The sequence below is a fragment of the Epinephelus fuscoguttatus genome, linkage group LG11, assembly GCF_011397635.1.
Source record: "Epinephelus fuscoguttatus linkage group LG11, E.fuscoguttatus.final_Chr_v1".
Classification (NCBI taxonomy): domain Eukaryota; kingdom Metazoa; phylum Chordata; class Actinopteri; order Perciformes; family Serranidae; genus Epinephelus; species Epinephelus fuscoguttatus.
Genome location: NC_064762.1, coordinates 1,207,343 through 1,228,081, shown reverse-complemented (window position 1 = coordinate 1,228,081; position 20,739 = coordinate 1,207,343). Strand labels below are relative to the sequence as shown.

The 20,739-nt window shown below is 44.1% G+C and overlaps 1 protein-coding gene across 1 annotated transcript in view; it reads left to right on the top strand.

The window, feature by feature from the left end:
- LOC125896593 (NACHT, LRR and PYD domains-containing protein 12-like) overlaps window positions 1-20,739 on the top strand; it is a 451,585-nt gene that overhangs the window by 238,001 nt on the left and 192,845 nt on the right. The window lies entirely within an intron of this gene.

The window sequence follows — 20,739 nt, the reverse complement described above, 5'->3', positions numbered from 1 at the left end:
CTGAACTGAACACTGATGGCTCCGAGTCAAAAAACAATAAGATGCATTTTTAAGTTCACTTTTCTCCTGATACTCAATTCACTAAAAAAAAAAGTCTTCTGTGACGTGTTTTTCGTGTATGCTGACGTCATGATGACAGTGAAAAAACAAACAAACAAACTTTAAACTGTGCCGCTCCTCTTTTAAAAGGTTTTTACATTTTGGAGCACCGTGCACTGAACAGCAGAACAAGACAGAAAAGTTGCATCTCTGTTCCTCCAGGGTTCCTACAGCTTAAGGCAACTTAAATTTAAGACTTTTTTTTAATGCCACTTGAAATTAAATTTAAGACCAACGACACAATCAACACCAATGAAAAAACTCCCTCATTGATTTGTATGATTGGTGTTCTGTCACGGTGTTCAGACACCACAGTACCTCTGCTTTTAGCGTAGGCATGCACCTGAACATTGTCCGGAGATTTGGTGCTGCTGTCCCGGTTGCTGATATCGGAGATGGGGGTGGAGGCACGGTAGAGACGAGAGTAGAACAGAACTGGGAAATACCTGGCGTTTGTTGACAGCTTGATTTTGAGGCTTTGTGTTTCGTGCTGTGCATGTGGGACTCCACTGCCTTGATTCCCATCGTGCCGAGTTTGAAACATTTCTTGCGTAAAATACACTGTGCCTCGTATAAATTGCCTGGTGCCGGTTTCAGCCATCCAGAAAAATCTTTGTTGGACAGCCAATTTTCATTAAATTTACACTTTCCCATGTGGTCCGACTGCTATATGAACGACGCGCATTTGCTCTGAGAGTCACGGCCGCAAACACATCACTGTTTTGTTGGTTCCGCTCTCGTGGTTTCGTGACGTTACTGCTATTCGGCAAATTATATATTTTTTAAAAATGTTACCTATTATTTTTAGATTTGAGACTAATTAAAATCATAAAATCCTACTTACCACATGTTAACATTTTTAAGACTTTTGAAAGACTGATTTAAGACATTTTAATGCCAATTAAGGCCTTATTTTTAGATTAATGAATTCAATGTCTTTTAAGACTTTTTAAGGATCCACGGGAACTCTGTCCTCACTGGGTCCTAAAACCAGGAAATACGATGTTTGAGTAATTGTTTTTACAGCCACAACAGCTGCTTCTTAATTTTTTTAACCAGCTCACTGGATGTTGAGATCAGATCAGGACTGTCGGCCTGCAGCCAAACTGTCCTGGAGACAAACTGCTGCAACATCTGGCTGCTGGAGCAGGAATTTCCCACCCTGGTTGTAAACAACATGACGTCAACAACACACACACACACACACACACACACACACACACACACACACACAGGACATGCTGATTTCCTCTGATGCAAACACCTCTGAGGGGTCAAACATCCCGTCACACACTTCCTGTCCTGTTGTCACTGAACAGACACTCTGAGCTTTTTATTCTCTCAACAGGAAACAACACAAAAAGCAGCTGGAACAAAGTCTCACCTGGATTTTTATCTTTAAACTCATCATCTACAACATTTCCTGAAGCTTCCATCTCTCCTCAGACTCCCTGCTGCTGATCTCACTTGGTCTCCGTTAAACGTTCACATGCAGGTCTGTTTAATTCGCAGTTAAACTGAAGCACGTGTTGTTTTACTGGAACCAGTCTGGATCTCCTCCAACGTCTTCAGTCTGAGAAACACTGTCACATAACAACATACCAACCATCTTAAATCCTGCCTTCTTACATAAGAGCTGCTCCGAACACAGAGAGGGCGAGAGTCACCAGAAACCACAGGAAGCTCACGACAAACTCTCATTACACAACACTGGGAGAGACTGAGGCTGGAAAACAATGAGGCCTGGAGTCAGAGACGAGGGAGGAGGAGAGAGGCTGCTGCGAGGGAAAGATGGAAGAAACTGGGCAATATGGGAAATATGACAAACATCAAACATGTCAGAGACTAAATTAAAGGCTCATTACATCACATTATGTTTCATGGGTTCAGTGCTCTTTAAACAAACACTGCTGAGGTTGGAAACTTCCCATCAATCCACTGCTGCATGAAGACTTTGCATCTGAAGGAGAATTTGCTCCAACGTTCAGGAGACTGTCCCAGAGCCTGAAGCCTCTGAAGAACACTGGTCTGTAACTCAGTGAGGCACACTGCTGCCACCACATGACGTCTCTGAGCTCTCATTGAGACTGACTGAAATTAAAAATCAGGCTCGACAGGAAAGAAACAACCACCTTGTTCGAACCTTCAGCTTTTTATCATCTGAAGTTTTGCCGACTGTCAAAATCCACTCTGACATTTTGAGTCTATGTGCCGCATTTACTGTTTGTCAAGTCTTAGACAGTATCTTAGAACTTAAAACATCATTAACGTAACATACGTAAATCACTACGGAGAAATTAGAGATGCACCAGTTCGATCTGTTGGTTCAGGATCAGGGCTCGAGGCGTTCAGCAGACTGGGTGTCAGAGCGGTGTGAGATCACATTATATACAGCTCTGTTGTTTAAGTGTTATCTTACATTAATGTTCACAAAGAGTTCCACACTCTGACATAGAACATTTAAATGTGGATAAAAACAAAGCACATATTTAGGGCCCGTCCCAATACCCCCCCGAGCCCGAGTGGTGTCCCAATTCCTTTTTGCGTGTAGGGGTAGGGGGCATAACGAGGGGTAGTGGGTATGAAACTAGCCCTTCGGAGCGAGGGATTTCAGATGCTGACTTGCCAGCAAGGTTTAGACGTCGCCATGGCTACCACCGAGCAAGAGACGGGGAAAAAAGTTCATACATAGCTAACGTTACCGTCGTCAAGTTGCTTGTTAGCTAGCTAGCTAGCTCGCACTATCTGGCGTCTGTCATCTGTTCTGTTCTGCAAAATTGTCGGACTTTTCACATTACGATAACACGCCAGCTAGCATAACTATGCTGCCTCATAATGTTAGCTGGTTAGCTAGCTAGCAGAAGTCATCTGTCGTTCATCAAACGAAGCATGATGAATGCAGCAAACGCAATCGGTAGGATGAATGAGACTTCATTGTAGATGCCAGTTGGAAATGTAGATGGCTCGCAGCTTCCTGTTTAAAATAGTTACATATGCGTGAACGTAACCAACGCGGTGCCGTAGTGAGTGGTGTCCCAATTCCTAGGGAAAGATTTCAACCCCTCGTTGCTTCATTTTGAGCGCTAAGGGGTAGTGGACAAGGGGGGGTATTGAGATTGGGCCTTAGTCTTGTGTAGCATGATGGGACTTCACCCAGTATTTCATTGTGTCACCATGTGTCGTAGAAAGACAATAAATACATGTACATCAATGACACCGAAATCTACAGCTAGCTTACTGGCTAACCGATGGATGTTAACGTGACAGTTTAGCAGAAGTGGGCGGACCAAGGATGTACAAGGAGACCTGGATTCAGCATTGGCGGCGTGGCTCTGTTCATTCCTATGAAAGTTGCCCAGTGGCACATTAAGTCAAAAAAAGCTTGAGATCCATATCATGACATCACCAACATCTTCCACACTATGGGGCTCACAGAGTCGGTGCACAAGAGACTTACAGCGGCTGAGCAGCTAACGTCCGATTTAGCACTCCGCTAACATGAGTCAGACAATGAATTTCTTTGATGAAAACCATGAGGAAAATGTTTATCAACAACTCCATGACAAAAATGAGACGATGACGAGCTAAAAATAGATCATGATCATAAAAATTTAGATGAAATCTATGTTTATTTTTGTTGACGAGATGTGATGAAAATGTTTATGATGGACTGTCGGACACTGACAGCTTGTAATGATCTTCAGATGCCTGATGAGTGACAGGCTGTAAACTCCAGTAAATAGTCTGCACCAGGATGTTTGGGTTGGTGCGAGTTGTGAGCTGTAATTCAGCAGTAAATAATCAGCCGTGTGTGTCTGACTGTGGATGGTGGAGCTGCTGAATGGATTTGTGGAGTTTGTTAGTTGCAGTGGTGTCTGTTAGCAGCTAGCTCCGCTCGCAGCCTTCACAGCTTCACCCCGCAGGACTCCACTCAGTCCGGACTGGAGAAGGTTTGTGGGTTGATGGTGTTTGACAGGCAGGTAGGAGGCTCAGTTATCTGTGAGTGTAGCTGTGCTGTAAGTAAACAGGCTGAACTCAGATCACTTTTCTCTCTTTGTGGCTCCCACATTTTCTAAATGTTACCTTGTGACCATTGGATCGAAGTCCAACAATGAAATGAGTCGTTACATGAAGGTTGTGACGCTCAAAAAAATGATCCACTGATTTACAGGGGCGTTACATCTGGCCGATATGTAAAATTGGCTCCAAAGCTTGGCGCTGTTCCTGGGGGGGGGGCAGAAGGAGGTGAGCAGTAAAAGCTCTCCTTGCTTCATGTCATACATTGTTCAAATCCAAGAAACTAGCAGTCTTTGACTCTGAAGAATCAGTCTGAAATGTTGCAGGAGAAGAAGAGACTTCCTCACAGCTCAGAGTCAGAGAGTTTAATCTCTACCATCTCTGCTGTTCTGAAATTTATTGTGGAAACTCGGACCACAGTAACAATAATACAGAACACACTTCAGCTCTGGTGTCGACATCTCAGTATCGGCATCTCTTGGTTTTTCCACTGCAGAGCTGATTGGTGAATCGGAGCCAGATACGTCTGGGAGCTTCACCAGTCAAGTGTACCGTTACCAAACCAAAAACCCACTGAGCAACAACGGAAAAACTCTGAACAGAGCCAGCAGGGCGACGACGCGCTGCACTAATGCAGTGGAAATAAAACCTCAACATATCAGGAGTGATTTTCCCTGAGGGATCAAAGCTGGAGGGACGGATGGAAAAGATGTGCCCAGGATATGAGAACCAGGATAACTGGATACGTTTTCCAATTTGAACAAATCCACTTTAGGAGGGGGAGAGCTCGCACACGAGCCTTCGTATGAGAATCAGAAACAAAATTACAGCTTAGAGAGAATCAGTGAAATGAAAAATGACATTTTCACCCTGCTGGGGAGAGACGGCCTCAAAATGTAGTCCACACAGGGACCTCCTGAAATACAGATATATCAGTCCAACTGGTCTGTTTAATGTGAACATGAGAATTAAAAGAGTTTTATTTGACATCATCAGACTCGTCTGTCTTTACAAATGACAACAAGAAAGGACGCCGTTAGTGAACATGTCGTTTCAGGTGCACCCAGTGAGTACCTGTCCTGTCAGAGCTTTCAGCTCTCACACACGTTAACGCCAACACGCCAAACACAGTCACTTGTATGACAGCGGACGGGGAGGGGGGCGAGTAGGGGTTTATTTTGATGTGGGAAACAGAGACAGAGAGTATTATGGGAGTAATTGGAAGCAGCTGTTGAGGGAAACACTGATCCTGGTTGGTTGTTGGTCGGGTTGAGAAGCTGCTCTGAGATCAGCGGCAGGGTGACGTAACACAGTTACACACTGAGATCCACATCCAGAGTCTCAGGTTACAGACACACTGCAGGTTTCACTGCATCTGTCTCTCTGTAAAGGACTGAACCACTGATTCTGCATCTGAACCCGAAAACTACAGCTCCTGGAGACGTTCATAAACATGCTGAGACTTTATTACTAATCACAGTTAATATCTAAGAACGTCTGAAGCCTTGTTTTGGAGTATGATTGACATGCAAAAAAAACCTAATGCAGTTTTTCTGACAGACACTGCGTTTGGGATACGAGTCACGGTCTTAGTGGGAGGGGTAATTTTTGCATTTTATCTTTACTGAAAAGAAAACATAAATGATGTTGATGTTATTCTTGCTGAGGTCGGTCTCAAACGAGAATGTTCCCTGATGTCTGGAGTACGTATAGAGTATCTGCAGCCCTAGAGGAGCGAATCTAGACATCCCAATGGAGTACGTTTAATACTGCTAAAAGTAAAGATTCTCTTTTTCTGTTAAACTGATGGAGACGCTGCTGTAGTACACAGCACACACCACCAGAGGTCAGTCTCTACTGGTTGAACAGGCAGCTGAGCTAAAGAAGATGGCGACTGAGTGGTGGGGATGATGTTACAGGATTAGTAAAACACCGGGCAGCAATGACAGACGCGTTCACAAAGATTAGTCTCAGGTTACGTTCAGCTCGTTGGCCGCAACTGCGTCACTCCTGACTAGCAGGAAGAGCTTTGTACCATGAAATCATTTATTTTTAGTTAAATCAACACCAGCTGTCATAATACATACGTTAGTGTCGTGGATCACGTCAGCTGGAGAAATAATTAGGTAGCCACCAAACAAATCTACTCAGATAGCATTTTGTTAACGCTAATGTTTGTGAGCCAGCTAGCTGTAACTAAGCTATGCTGTATTGCGTTGGCCTTGGCTCCTTCGTAACGTTAGCTGATGAAGTAATTCACAAGCTGCAAGCTAGCTAATTTACAAGTCAGATCAGCCCTGGTGTCTGGATGAATTAAATGACGTTTAACACCGAAGACAGTATTTTGCTACATCAGCTAGCGAGCAATTCAGACCTTAGCTGCCATAGCAACTTAAATGTAGCCAGTGCAAACCTGAGCCGCAGGGTTCACAGCATGCTCAGAATACAACGTAACACAGCGTGTGGACTCTGTGTTGAAGTGGATGTCAGTCGTTTATTAGCAGACTCCATTTTCTAGCTAAAATTAGCTAGAGTTGCACACTGTCAGCACGGTCGCAGAGCTAAAGAGAAGCAACGCACTCGGGAATGCACATGACATCACATCCTTCGGATTTTCGTAAAAAATCTGTCCTGAGTTGTTTAACAGACGTCTGTCCACAACCTTTCAGAACGAGTTGGTCTTGGAGCGCTGAGGGACTGTAAACAGGAAGTATAATGTTGCTTTGGAGTCAGTTAGTTAGCTGTGGACTACGAGTTGAGCTGCAGTTTTGTTGAGGCTACATTTATTTATATTTGGTCAAACTGTCTCCATTAAAACTGCTGAATGATCTCAGAGCAGCTCCTGTTTGCAGCTGTCACTGGATCACTGTGATCCTGAAGAAAACTTCAAACCATGAAGATTCTCAGTTAAATCTGCAGTTAAAACAAGAGTTTCCCTCCAGAGATTTCTAGTCTAGATTTATGAGCATTGCTGTGGGCATCAGAGATAATAATATCTTTAGGAAATGTCAGCCACACTGAATCTAAAAATATATGTTTGTTCAGATCTGAGTTATGACTCTGAGAAAGAGCGTGATTTTTGACACAAATTGCAGCTCAGGCCTCCTTTAATCCTCAGTTTGCTTTAAATCATCAGATCCAGATTCGTCTTCAGACACTGGAGACGTAACGAACACCTACTGAGGTGTCTTTGAAGGCAACATCTCATGTTAGAGATGCAGCTAACATCCATATCCTGCACTCAAACACACCATAACAGCAGCTGAGGTTCGCAGCATATTTCATGGTCATGTTGAGCTTTTTCCACCAGCGTCTGCAAAATGCCCCTCCCCCCTCCAACATGCTAACCAAAGCCTTCCAGTCCTGTGGACAGATGACTCCTGAAATTGCAGTTGCAGGCACCAAATCAACCTCATTATCATGAGCTGTACGCTACACTTTCCTCCGTCCGCTGAGTAATCAAAGCTCGATGAATGAGTCTGTGTGATGTCTTTATTTATTCACCAGGAGATTGCTCCATTATTCAGACGCTTACTCTGCTGGTTTGGAGAAAATTGCAGAATTACAGAGTGAAAAGTGCATCTCTCCTCGTTATCTTTCAGCTGCGACAAACCTGCTCCATTAAAGACACTTTAAACCGACTGAAATCTGGCGTGTTGGAGTCTTTAAATTTGCAGCCTGAAGCTCAGCTGAGTCCACAGCAGCCCCGTCCAAACCACAAGGTGGAAAAAAAAGAAACAGCAGTGGTTTTTGCCAAGAACAGTGTTGGCCTTGTTAAATTTGGGTTAAGGTATGCTGGGCGACAGCTCCGTCCACTTCCTGTGTTGATGTTGAGGAGTGTGGAGCTCAAAGAGGCTTTAATTCACCTGCACGTGAGTCTGAGAGTCACAGAGCGTCCTGACAATGACTTCACACAGAAACACCAACAACTCAGAGTTCCTGCAGCTGAAGGCCGGTTATAGCTAAGACTTTTTGATGCCACTGGAATCAAGTTTAAGACCAATTATAAAAGAACCAAAATTAAAGTGTCTCTGACAGTCTCCATCCATGTCAGTGAAAACATGGATGCTTCACACACAGAAGATCTATACAATCAGCACAGTTTCAAGATTAGAGTCACCAATTCAGTATCTGACCAAATGTCTCCCCTTCTGTTCCTGAGATATGACGTTAAAACATGATGATGTCACAGTCAAGCTGACCTTTGACCTTTGACCTTCATTATTTTATACTGTTAGACATTTGTGTCAAGATTGGTCAGAATTAGTGAATGAATTCTTCAGTTATGGACAAAAACATGTTTGGTGAGGTCACACTGACCTTTGACAACAAAATTCTAATGAGTTAATTTTTGAATGCAAGCGGATGTCTGTGCCAAATTTAAGGAGACTCCCTCAAGGCCTTTTTGAGATATCACATTTATGACAATGAGACAAATGCAAAGTCACAGTCACCTTTGATCTTTGACCACAGACATGTAATCAGTACATTGTTGACACCGAGTGGACGTTTGTGCCAAATTTGGAGGAATTACCTCAAACTGTTTGTGCGATGACATATTCACGAGAACAGGCAGACAGACATACGTGTGGATGGATAACCTGAAAACATAATGGCTCCAGCCAACCTACTCTCACTCTGAAGACAATGAAGTCCGATGCTAGGACAGTGATTTCCCGCATCAGACACCGCCGGAAAAAAATGTCTTTTCACATCGGCTTGATAGACGGCCGGCGGCCACTCGGCAGCGTCAGGGGACAATGCAGTGGGACAACAACTAAAGTTAAGGTGGTGGATATCATAATACAGCGGGCAGGAGGGGCGGCGGGTGGGTCCAACGACCACTGACTTTCACCCAGGAGTCCGGTGTTCACTTCCTGTAAGACTGTAAAGTCAAACCCTGTTCTTTTTACCTAAACCCAACCACATGTGTGTGTGTTGTTGAAGGAAAAAAAAACATCAGTTGGTGGTGTTGTACCGACGTAGTGCTTTTACTTTGAAAGAGACTGTATCAAACTGTACATTTCCTGTGAAAACAGAAGTGTAGTTTGAAAACAGACAATGCATGTAACAGGCTGAAGTTGACACGGCGTCCCAGAACGTCAACAACCAACACACCCAGGGTACCTTGGACGCCATATGTGGACGTGGAAAGTCCATGACCAAACGTGGACATGTGACGAGGTCACAGTGAGGATGATGATGCTATCAGCGGTACAGAGGCATAAAAAACAATTCACAAAATCCTATGTTCCATATCTGAGCATTTTTTTAAGACTTGGGAAAGATTTTACTACCTATTAAGGCCTCATCTTTAATATATTCAGTGCCTTTAAAGACTTTAAGGATCAGCAGGTCTCCTGTGAATCAACTGAACACCATTCACTCTAAAATATAAAGGATCTCCACCTCAGTAAGTCTCTGCTGATCTGCACCTCATCAAATATGTAGCTACACGTCAGAGCTGAAAACTTTAGATTTTGAGCAGAAATTCTTTCCTCTCAACTCTTCGACCTTCTCACATTCTGTTAATGATCTATCATTATTATAAAGAACGTTACAGATCCAGGTGAACCTGCTGCTGGTTCCAGTCTGATCATCAGACTCCATCATGGTGAGAATAAGATCCAGTTAGCATCATTAGCCAGAAGCTGCCTCACACTGCAGCGATGGCATTCAGCTCTGCTGAGTCAGATCCTATCGGCTCGGTCTCGTGCCTCAAACACAAACAAAGCCTCTTGGTTGTTGGATCAGACGGCTTAAAGACAGCCGAGCCTATCGGCTCTTTCCATCGTGCAGAAAGCGGCGGTCTCGCACGACAACATGGAGGTTAATTAGGTAGAAAATCCACCGCACATTCCAGCTGAACAGAGAGGCCCTTCTTCTTCTGCTGCTCCTGCGGCCACGCTGGGCTTCCTGCCCGCCATGACGAGAGGAAAAACAAACCGCTGGCTTCACCTCCACAGTGTGTGTGTGTGTGTGTGTGTGTGTGTGTGTTTGTGTGTGTGTGGGTTCTATCAGGTGTTTCACTGCAGTCACAGAAACAAACTGAGGTTTTCCTCAAAAGTAAAAGTCCAGCAGTTCAACATTTGCTCTTTTCACACAGAGACGCTACGAAGTCCCTGCTTTACACCGAATTAGCATTTTCACACAGAACCAAACAACAGCGGCATCAAGTCACTGCAGTGTGATGTCAGACAACGTGATGACATCACAGAATCAAAAGAGGCGTGACATGTAACACAACAGCGTCAGCCTCTAGTGTGACATATAACATATGTGTCAGCAGGGGCCTGTATCACGAAGCAGGGTTAATGTCTTAGCGAGGTAACTTCAGGGTTAACCCTGGGTTTTCGGTCTCACGAAGCTGGTTCAGTTCTTATCGGGGTAGATCACCATGGTAACTTACTCTGAACGGCTATCCTGCTCCGGAGCAGGGTAAGTTCAGGGTTGAATCTGATCCTATAAAAAGCACCACCCACTGGCCAATCAGCTGTTGATGGCTGACAGAAATGCAGCCCAGTCATGACGGGAAGTTTAATTCATTTGATTGATTTTGATTTGAAAGTTTATTTTGAACATTAAAAAGAAAAGAAAGCAACAACAACAGACAATGAAAAGATTGTTCAAAAAGGAGTGGAAAGAAGTGGAACTTTCATCCCAGCCCTTCATAAGAAAGAAACTGATCATTAGCGGACACTTAATAGCACCATTAATTAGTGCCAACATTTTGTTTTGTTGGAGGAAATGATCCCTGTTAAAGATAATGGGCCTAACTGACAGCTTTGCTGCTGGAAATGTGGAAAGTAGCCTATCATGTCTACACTTCATGGTGTTTGAGGGATTTTCCTTTTTGTTTTTTAAAGAGGGACACTAGGTATATTTCTGCACAGCTGTTAATTTCTAACACAGCTCAATATCAGGATGATTTTATTCAGACTATCAGTTTGGTGTTGATATGATTTAACTGTGGCGTCAGCTTTAAGCTTTATTGTAGCATATATAACGTTATGACAAAGAAGACCAGTTTATCAGACGCAATGATGTTAGACGATAATTGTAATACACGCAATTCATCTGCAGCATTGATTTCATGGGATTCAAGGGTGTGATCAGTGTCAGATGTACAGGTACAGGTACTGTAGCTACTTGAACCAGTGATGAGTCATTTAACCTACACATCATTTTATTTGCTGCCTTGTGTTGTCTTGATTTTTCCCTCTCTCCTCCTCTATTTCTTCTTTCCTCACCCGTTTCTTTTTCTTCTCTGTTATGTGATTTCATTGATGTTTTGACAGGGGAATTTCTTTGATAAGCTTTTAGTGGCTTCTAACCTCTCCGGCACTTTTCTTTTTTTAATCTTGTAAATGTTATACTGTCTGTTTTTAACATTATCTGCAAATAAACTAATCTAAACTAAAACTAAACATTATTCATCCCATTATGCGTTGCCACGCATGTTTCCTCCTCCTGCAGCTGCCACGGTGTTGGCCTTTTCTCTAATGTTGCTTTTCTCCTCCTCATATTTTAGTAGAATTAATCTCTGATCCTAACATGAGAAATACTTTTTCCCCTCACATACGGCGCTCTGTGAGGACGCTCAGTGACGCTCTGACGCTGCGCTTCTCTCATGATTGTGATTGGTCCGCTGTGTGCGCGTTCACGGCTCTTGATAAAGCAACCCTGGGTTGAGTTACCGAGTTGATATCCAGCGTCGTGATACCGATTATCCTGATTGCCATTGTTAGGGTTAGTCAACCCAGGATAGGTCTGGGTAACCCAGGAAAGGTTGATCTCGCTTCATGATACAGGCCCCAGCTCTTTATAAACAATAACAATGACATCACATGTCAATAACAATCATTTAGTGTCCCTGTTATATGGCGGCTGATCTCGTCCTCTGCTCGGAGGGTAAGGAGCTCCTGTTAGCTGCTAACTGTTGCTAACAACTGCTGTTCTTCTTTGAGTTAGCTGCTAACTGCTATTTTTAAAATCTCTTGTGGTGGACCAGAAACACAACACATTGGCAAAACACCCACGCCACCCATGGTCCTGACCTGCAAACTGGCCTGACGAGACAACTCTGTCCCCCACTCTGTGATCGTACCTTATATACAGAACAGTGATGCAGAAGAAAAGCACAATATTCCTTCTTTGGGGGCCGTACACGTACGTCAGGGTAGGCGAGACAGCCGCACCCTGACATAAACTGAGTTCAACTATTGGAATCAGTAAATATCAGTGTGTGATAAGTATGGAGGAGGAGTTGATCATGTTAGTGCAGACCTGTCAGAGCGTCACATCTGTCCCACAGACACACAGGAAGTAGATCAGCTCTGACCTCAGGGTTTCAGGTAAACAGGCTGTGATATGGAGCTGGTTATGGTTGCCTAGCAACCATAGACTCGACCTGTCACTGCCCTCTTGAAAGCTGCCGCAGAAAAACACAAAGGTAGCACCCAGCGCCGACCTCATGTCCTCCAGGCGGTTAAAGACACAGCATGTGTACGAGCTCTTGAACATGCAGTGTAAAGGGGCTCATGTCTCTGCTGCTGGAAGTTTTATTGGTATTAAATATGTCCAAATATAACTGAACGGTTATTACTGAAAAACTTAGTGAGACCAAAGGTTTATAACGCACTGATCTGATCCAGTTTTTCAAGAAAAGTTTCAGTTTTGATTTTTAATTATTGGATTGTTATTATTCTTTGCAGGAAGTTTGCAGTTGGATTTTAGTAGAAATTAAAACAGTGGGTCAAACTGACGTCTTGAAGAAGCTTAAATTTAACGTGAATATGAACTTCATGTGAGACTGAAGAATGAAGAGAGAATGAGACGGTGTCTGAGTCTCCCTGTCAGGAACAAGGAACCGGTCGATAGAGTCATCATCATGAAAAGGTGACATCGATATGTTTTATCATGTCTAACAGTATCAGCATCGGTCACAACTCATCAACTCGAGCTCTCAGCAGTCTGTAAAAACCTCAGAGGGTCATTGAAGTCGACTCTTTTCTTTCTGAGCGGAATAAAAGCTCGACTCCCGATGAAAACAGCACGAGTCAACAGAGTGCTCTGTGAGGCTGTAAACAGACTCTCATTAACACACAGCGGACTCTAATGAGGTTCACTCAGTATTCACTGACATGCTGTTTAAGTGTGAGGTGACATCTGGAGAGCCTGTCGCAACGCTCTGCTGAGCGAGCTTCACTCTCACTGATCAGACTCAACAAAGAGCTCAGGAGGATCTCTGCTGTCCCACATGTCCCACTGATCACTCAGCTGTTTCTCTTATTGATCAGTGAAGCCGCCGTTATCTGAAAATAAATCCTCCATCAGATGAAAGATTGATTTCCTTCTGATCAGGATGACGTTTCTATAACAATCATTAAAACCTGCAGAGAGAAAAAAATCCATCACACTGAATGTTCATTCAACTTCTCTCAGTTACATCATCTCTGTGGGACGACTGGTGCTGAACTGGTCACTGTGGTTTCCAACCATTTTGAGCACATGAATAAAACAATATCTGCGACCCACTCTGACCAGCTGCATGTTTATTCACCAGTAAAGGATCAGTGCTGTCATATGAGCTTTTTCAGTGTGTTATGTACAGTAGTGTCAGTCAGTACACCTCCAGTTTGGAGAAGCAGACAGGAATAACAACAGACACTACACAGTGTCCTGCCGTGGACGGGGACGCAGCCAAGTGTTTTTTAGACACCTAAAAAAAAAATCAGTGTCAGTTTAAAGGGGAACTAATGTTTTTTTCAACCTGGGCCCTATTTTCTGATCTGCTTTTGTCTAAATGAGTGATAGGATGTTCAATATGTGACATGTCTCCAGTACGAAGCTAGGGCTGACCTGCCTGCAGCCTGTGAGCGTGCGCTACATTAAATAATAGGGCACTCAGACAGCGTCAAACAACGTCAAAATACGTCCACTAAAAGTGCATTTTTTCACACAGATAGGCTCGGATTGTTAGTATAATTATCTGACAACATAACGGAAAGGAGAAATGAACGTGTGTGTTTACCTTTAGCTGGATTCAGACATGTTCCTCTGCCTGTTGCTGCTCCCTCTCTCTCCTCGTCCGCTCGTCAGTTTCAATGAGCTCTGCGTCCGTGTACTCCGTGTTCAAATAAATATGAGCGCTCATCAACTTCAGTTGGCTCATCCAGATCCAGTTGGTCAAAATCAGGTCAAAATTCAGCCATGACTACTCCAAACAGTCGCGTTTGTAAGCTCGCTCCAGCGGTAACTTCCTGCAACAATTCAAGTCTCGCGAGACCAACTGCTGTAAATCACCATAGACTGTATAGTAAAACACCAAAGAAGAAGAAGAAGAATCTCGCGAGACGTGATATTTCAGAGCAGACTTTCACTCTCTGAGTGTTTTGACTTGCAACAACAAACATGTCGAATTTTTACCTGATTCTGACCAACTGGATCTGGATGAGCCATTTGAATTTGATCTAATCAGTTCATTGCTGAGTCTAAGTGGATGTTTGTGCCAAATTTGAAGAAATTCCCTTCTTAAGATATTGTGTTCACTAGGACGGGACGTACGCATAGACAGACAACCTGAAAACATAATGCTGTCCCTGGTGCAGAGGGCTGGTCCACGACTGAAGGTCACAGCTTTCTTTATTTTCCAATAATGGTTCAATTTAAACAGTTTGTTTTGTCCAACACAGGTCAGCCCTCAGATATTCACTCAACCTTTTCAAAACATGGAAAAGCTGCAAACATGTGAAAGGCAGAAACCAGACGAGGTTCCCAACCGATCAACGACTGGATCGATTACAGCTGTGAATCAGTCTCAGCTCAGCAGTGTCTCCAGAATCAGTCACTGGAATAAATAAAACATCTTTAATGTTTGTGAGACTTTAGTTCAAACCAGGAACCAAACGATCTGATGTGACGACGTCAAACTACAAACAGACCAACAGGACAGAAGCTCCTCAGCTTCATGTTTCTGTTCAAACATTCTGCACAGCATCAACAGCTCCGCCGTCCTGACATGCTGTGGTCCTGCTGCGCCGCACCTCTCCCGGCTCAAAGCAAACACAGCTCTGGGTGGGTTTCAGGACACAGACGAGCAGTGTTCGACCTGCTGGGGCGTTTCCCCGCCGCCACATAACCACATCACCACATCACCACACCACCACCTGAGCTGCTCACCTTACAACACAAACACTCGGGTCAAACCACGTCAGGAGCAGAGGAGGAGAAACTCCACAGCACCGAGATGAAGAACAAACACAGCTTCAGGTCGGATTTATAGTTTTACCTGTTTCACCCAAACACACCACAGAAAACCCTTGTTTCTGATTGGTCAGCAGTGTCACTACTTTTCTAAACCAGAGCCTCAGGTGTAGGTAACCATAGCAACAGGCTCCTGTAAATGTGATCTGACATGTTAAAGTAACCGAACAATGACTGAGACACAACTGAGACCTGACGTGAGCTTTAATCGAAGCCGCCGCTCACGTCCACGCTGATGAACATTGAGCGTGTGTGGAAATAACCAAATGCCACGTTTTCTGTCGTATGTTTGTTTCATAAATGACGGACATTGTTTATGGTCCACATTCTTTTGGCCACTGTGTGTGTGTGTGTGTGTGTGTGTGTGTGTGTGTGTGTGTGTTGGGGGTTCAGGTCTTGAACTTGTGTCCCTGGAGGTTTCTGGAGCTCTGCAGGACTCCACTTAGATTTAATGTGTCTCACAACAAAGAGCCCCGGGGCATGCTGGGAGTTGTTCAGCAGGGTTTCCTGTGACAGAGACACAGCTGCTGGATTTCATGCTCTTAAACATGCAGTGAAGAAACACGGTGGAATTTACACAGTTAATAAAATGAGATGCCACGTGATGCAAACGGCTCCTCTGAGATGAACACAGGGAAATTAAATTAAATAATAATAATAATGAGACTTATGATGAATAACTTCTCCCGTCCAGTGACAGTGACACAGCAGCTGAGCTGGACACACTGTCAGAGGTGGGAGCAGTGACTCCCTGCACCCTGACAGGTTCCTGACTGAATTCAAGAACAAAGTTTGTCCCAAAACGAGAGCGACTCACTTTCTTTATCACTGCTGAGCAGAGTTGGGTATAACGCATTACAAAGTAACTTACTAAGTACTGTGATTACTTTTTGCAGTAACGAGTAACCTAACGCGTTAGTTTGCTGTTTGAGGAATCAAATACTTCAGTACATTTTCAAACAAGACATTAGTTACTTCCGTTACTTTTAGAACGCTGGTCCTTCAGCTCCGAAACAGCAACGGCTGTCGTTTGGTTCTAATAACGGAGATAACGTTAAACCTATCAGTCTGAATGAAGCCACGGAGCTTGTGGCTCGCTACGTGGTCGGAGAAATGCTGCCGTTGTCTACGGTGGAGTCTAAATAGGTGGAGTAGGACTCGCTGACAGACATATTTCAGACTCAGGACTTGCATTATGCCTGGTACACGCTACACGCTGGTACTCACCAATTATCCCCGGTCGTCTTTCACGGCGTGTGTGATGTCATCGGGTTATTCTTGTCCTATTTTTATTACTTTCACTATTATTTGAGTCACTGTGTGTGTTCATGTGCCAGCCGACATGTTGTTGTAGTCACCTAAAAGCGTCAGCAGATGGCAGGAGCTACATTTGAAGCGCCATACGTAAACTGTCAAGCTACTGTATCTGTTTTTTTTTCTGTTGTATTTGTTAATGTTATTACTTTATGTCCGACCGTGAGGATGTACCATTGTTTGCTAGCTTGATGCTAATGACAGTAACGTTAACTCAGCGGGTTGACAAAGTGCCTCTGCTGTTTCACACCATCATTTCCTCCTTTTACTCTGTGTGGTAACATCCCTAGAGGAAATATTAAAAACGCTGGGGTGTTGTTGTCATACAGTTGTCTACGGCAGCAGATCGTTGTGTGTCTCTACTGGTCAAAGTGACGGCTGTGATGGGAGAACTGGATCTCAGTGAAGGACAAGTGGTCCATAACTTTAATTTTGGAGACAAAAAAATGTAGGCTTAGCGCCCTGTGGTCCATTGGCCAATAGGAAATGCAGAATACTCAAAAGTACTTTAAAAGTAATTGAGTTACTTTTCTCAGGGAGTAACGCAGTAAAATAACTGGTTACTTTTTAAAAAAAGTAACAGTAAAGTAATTTGATTACTTTTAAAGTAACCCTTACCCAACACTGCTGCTGAGCACAGAGCAACAACCTGAAGCCAACATGGAGGAGACAGAAACTGCAGTTCCTCTAATGTCCACCTGAGGCTGGCTCCAAGAGCGAGTCGGTCCCCACAGACCTCCATGTTAACATGTGGAAATTAACACGTTTACAGTCTGATACAAAAACAGTTTTACAGTGTGTCTCAGACTTCTGTACTGAACACTTCATATTCAGAGTGCACTCCGTGCGTTCACACTGCACAGCGCAGGACAACGCAGTGTACGACTGGCGTTCAAAACGGTCCAAAAGTTGAGTTTGGAATGACGGACACTTCTCAGCAGCGTCCAGCAGATGGCGCTCACAGGCCAAGTTTTACATAGTCAAATGTTTCAGTTTGTTTCTGGATGTGTCCTTTAATAACCACACGTCAGGGATCAGCTGATACATCAGGCTTTAAACTGTCAAACACCAACATCAGTCACAAAGAGCCGGTATCAGTGAAGCCGCAACACTCGGAGCTTAACTTGAACAGCTGCGTCCACTTCCTGTCTGCAGGTCACTTACAACAAGTGACAGAAATCTAAAAACCTGATGCTCTGAGTGATTGTCAGTTTCCTCACAGGTCCACAAATCAAGTTTCAATGTGAGCAGGAAACGTCTCAGCATCATGTTTCAGTCAGAGAGCAGCAGCTATGAGCCGCCCTGCGTCTGCAGACTGGAGAACATGTCATCTGTGTGTGCACGTTACGTAATCAGCTGCAGGCTGCCAACACGCCGCCGCTGACGGACAAAAACAAGACAATAACCACCCAGCTTCTGACAGACATGTGACCACAAATGTCCTGACGTGAGTAAAATATAAAGTTGTTGTCAGTGTGTGTGTTCACATTACAGACGCTCCATTGATCTCTGATCTCTGTCAGGATCATCACAGACTAACTCAAACTTTACAGAACATCACGATGATGCTGTGAAGTACGACGACATCACACCTAACGCAGCGTGACCTCCACAGACACACCGCAGGTCCACACAGGAACATCACACACACACACACACACACACACACACACAGAGCAGATATTAAAACTGCAGAAACACTGAGTCCACACAGACAGTGAAGGCAACATCTGCTCACATCTGGACCAACACTCATGAGTCACAGCTTCAACTTCAGTTCAGACGCTGTCAGGAAACAGACAGAGACAGACAGACAGACTCACCTGCAGCTGGTTCCCGCTCTCTAAAGTCTCAGGTCTCGTCTGAGAGTCGACTCAGAGTTGTGTTTTCCTGCTGTGTTCACTTGTTGAGCGAAATCTGTGTGTTTGAGTCTCGTGTTTCCCGTCCTGACAGCAGGAGGGCGGACTCCTTCAGCTGGACCAGGACCAGCCGGAGGAGGATTTACTTCACCAAACCACACCTCAGTCACACACTGCAGCAGCGGAGCAGAGGAATACACACACACACACACACACACACACACACAATACTGAGGTACTTTACTTGAGTTCTGATGCCTCTGTATACTTCTACTGTCTGAGAGAAATACTTTACTGTTCACCTCTCCACAACTTATTTTTTTGGCTTGTGAATCTGTAAACTGATCCACATTAAAAACCTGTGTTTTTCTGACGCTGCTGGAAGCAGAGGGACGTGTAACTACAGTTGCTGATGGGAAAACACATGAACACATGAAAACCTGAATGTCTTTATCTAGAGTCAGTGTTTGGTTTGTCCGTTCTGGGCTACTGTAGAAACATGGCGGTGCAACACGGTGATCTCTGTAGACGAGGACCTGCTCCCTGTGGAGATATAAACAGCTCATTCTGAGGGAACAAAAACACAGCTGATTATATTATTTTCACTTTTCTGAATCCGACACACTGGCTACGGTTCCATGATGGCTTCTCATTCAGAATGAAATAAATCTGAATGAAATCATTCTGAATTAAAGTCTCTCCAGGTAGTTTACATGGGAAATATTCATTCAGAATGAGGGTTTACACGGAGATCAGTTTAATCGCCTTTATTCAGGTCTGCGCAAGGTTTGGGGCAGGGAAGGTTTCTGATTGGATAGGGGGCGGGGCGGATGTTACGTGTTTACGTTTACCGGAAGAAAACACTGTAGTCCTCGCTCCGGATAACAAGATGCTTGACGACGCCGTTCTTAGTGCCTTTTTCGGGCTTGTTTTGCTTATATTCTTGAAGCAGCAGTACGACAACAACCTTGTTCTGCTAATGCTTCATCTGTTGAGGAGGAGAAGGGAGGTAGAAGGTCGAAGAAGGGAGATAGAAGACCGTGCTGTGGCGAATGGAAACTGGTGAGTGCAATGAGTCCGACTGCTCTATCTCAGCCCGTTGCTATGCACGCTATATACGTCATCGCGCCAGAAGGGCAAGGAAACGAGCATGCGCAGAAAGACCGGAATGAATTTAAAGAGGAATGAGTGTATACAAGTGCGAGAAATTCTTTCATTCGGAATTAGCAACGGAATATTCCAGCCCCTTACATCGGATTGAATTTTCAGTCACGTTGGCCATTTTCATTGTGAATTAGGTGTTTACAAGATCACTTTTAATAGGAATGAACTTTCATTCAGAATGAAAAGGGAATTAAACTGTGCATGTGAACGCACTCAGTGAAGCTTTAAAGCAACACGATGTAGGATTGCTCTTTTTACCTCACGGGCTCCCCCTACAGACGAAAAACGGTACTGTCTGTTACAGCTGTCGCAAAAATCTTTCTGCGCGTGCATTTGTTGACAAGCCAACGATACCGGTGAACTTCCTGAAGCTGGCCGTGTAATGTGCGATCATCATGTCCTCAGAACAGGTAAAGTTATTATATAGATTGTAAGCAAACAGTTTATACTTACGAGTCCAGCAGTAACAGCACCATGTCACCATCGGTCGGGCATCCCTCCTCCTCTTTCAGCTCTCGCCAGCACGTGAAAGACGGGCCAATATTAATCCTTGTTGGAGCTCTTGTTTTATCACTCTCCCATTTTTTTTTCTTTGTCTCCTCAGACAGCACCTTCACCTTCTTCCTTTTCTTTGTCACTTGACAACCACGTCTGACTTGGTTCACCTCGGTTCGGCTTTGCTACTCTAAAGAGAGGAGGGGGATGTGACAAAGAGGGGGATATGACGTATGCCATAAAGCAGCCAAATTTTGTAGTCTTTTTTGTGCCCAGGTTCTTACCCGAACCCTGACACTGCATAGTGCCAGTTCAAGTGAAACAGATGCTCTCAAGCAATGATGGAGTCATCCAACCTATTGTGAGTTGATGAACCATCACAAGGATCTTGGATATATATTTTGAGGGCTATGTTATGTTATGTTGCATTAAATGCAAAAGAACAAAATCATTTTTCTGGTGCAGCAACTTTTCCAAGCTGCACAGGATCACACATTTAATGTACACAATTAAACGCCATCATGTT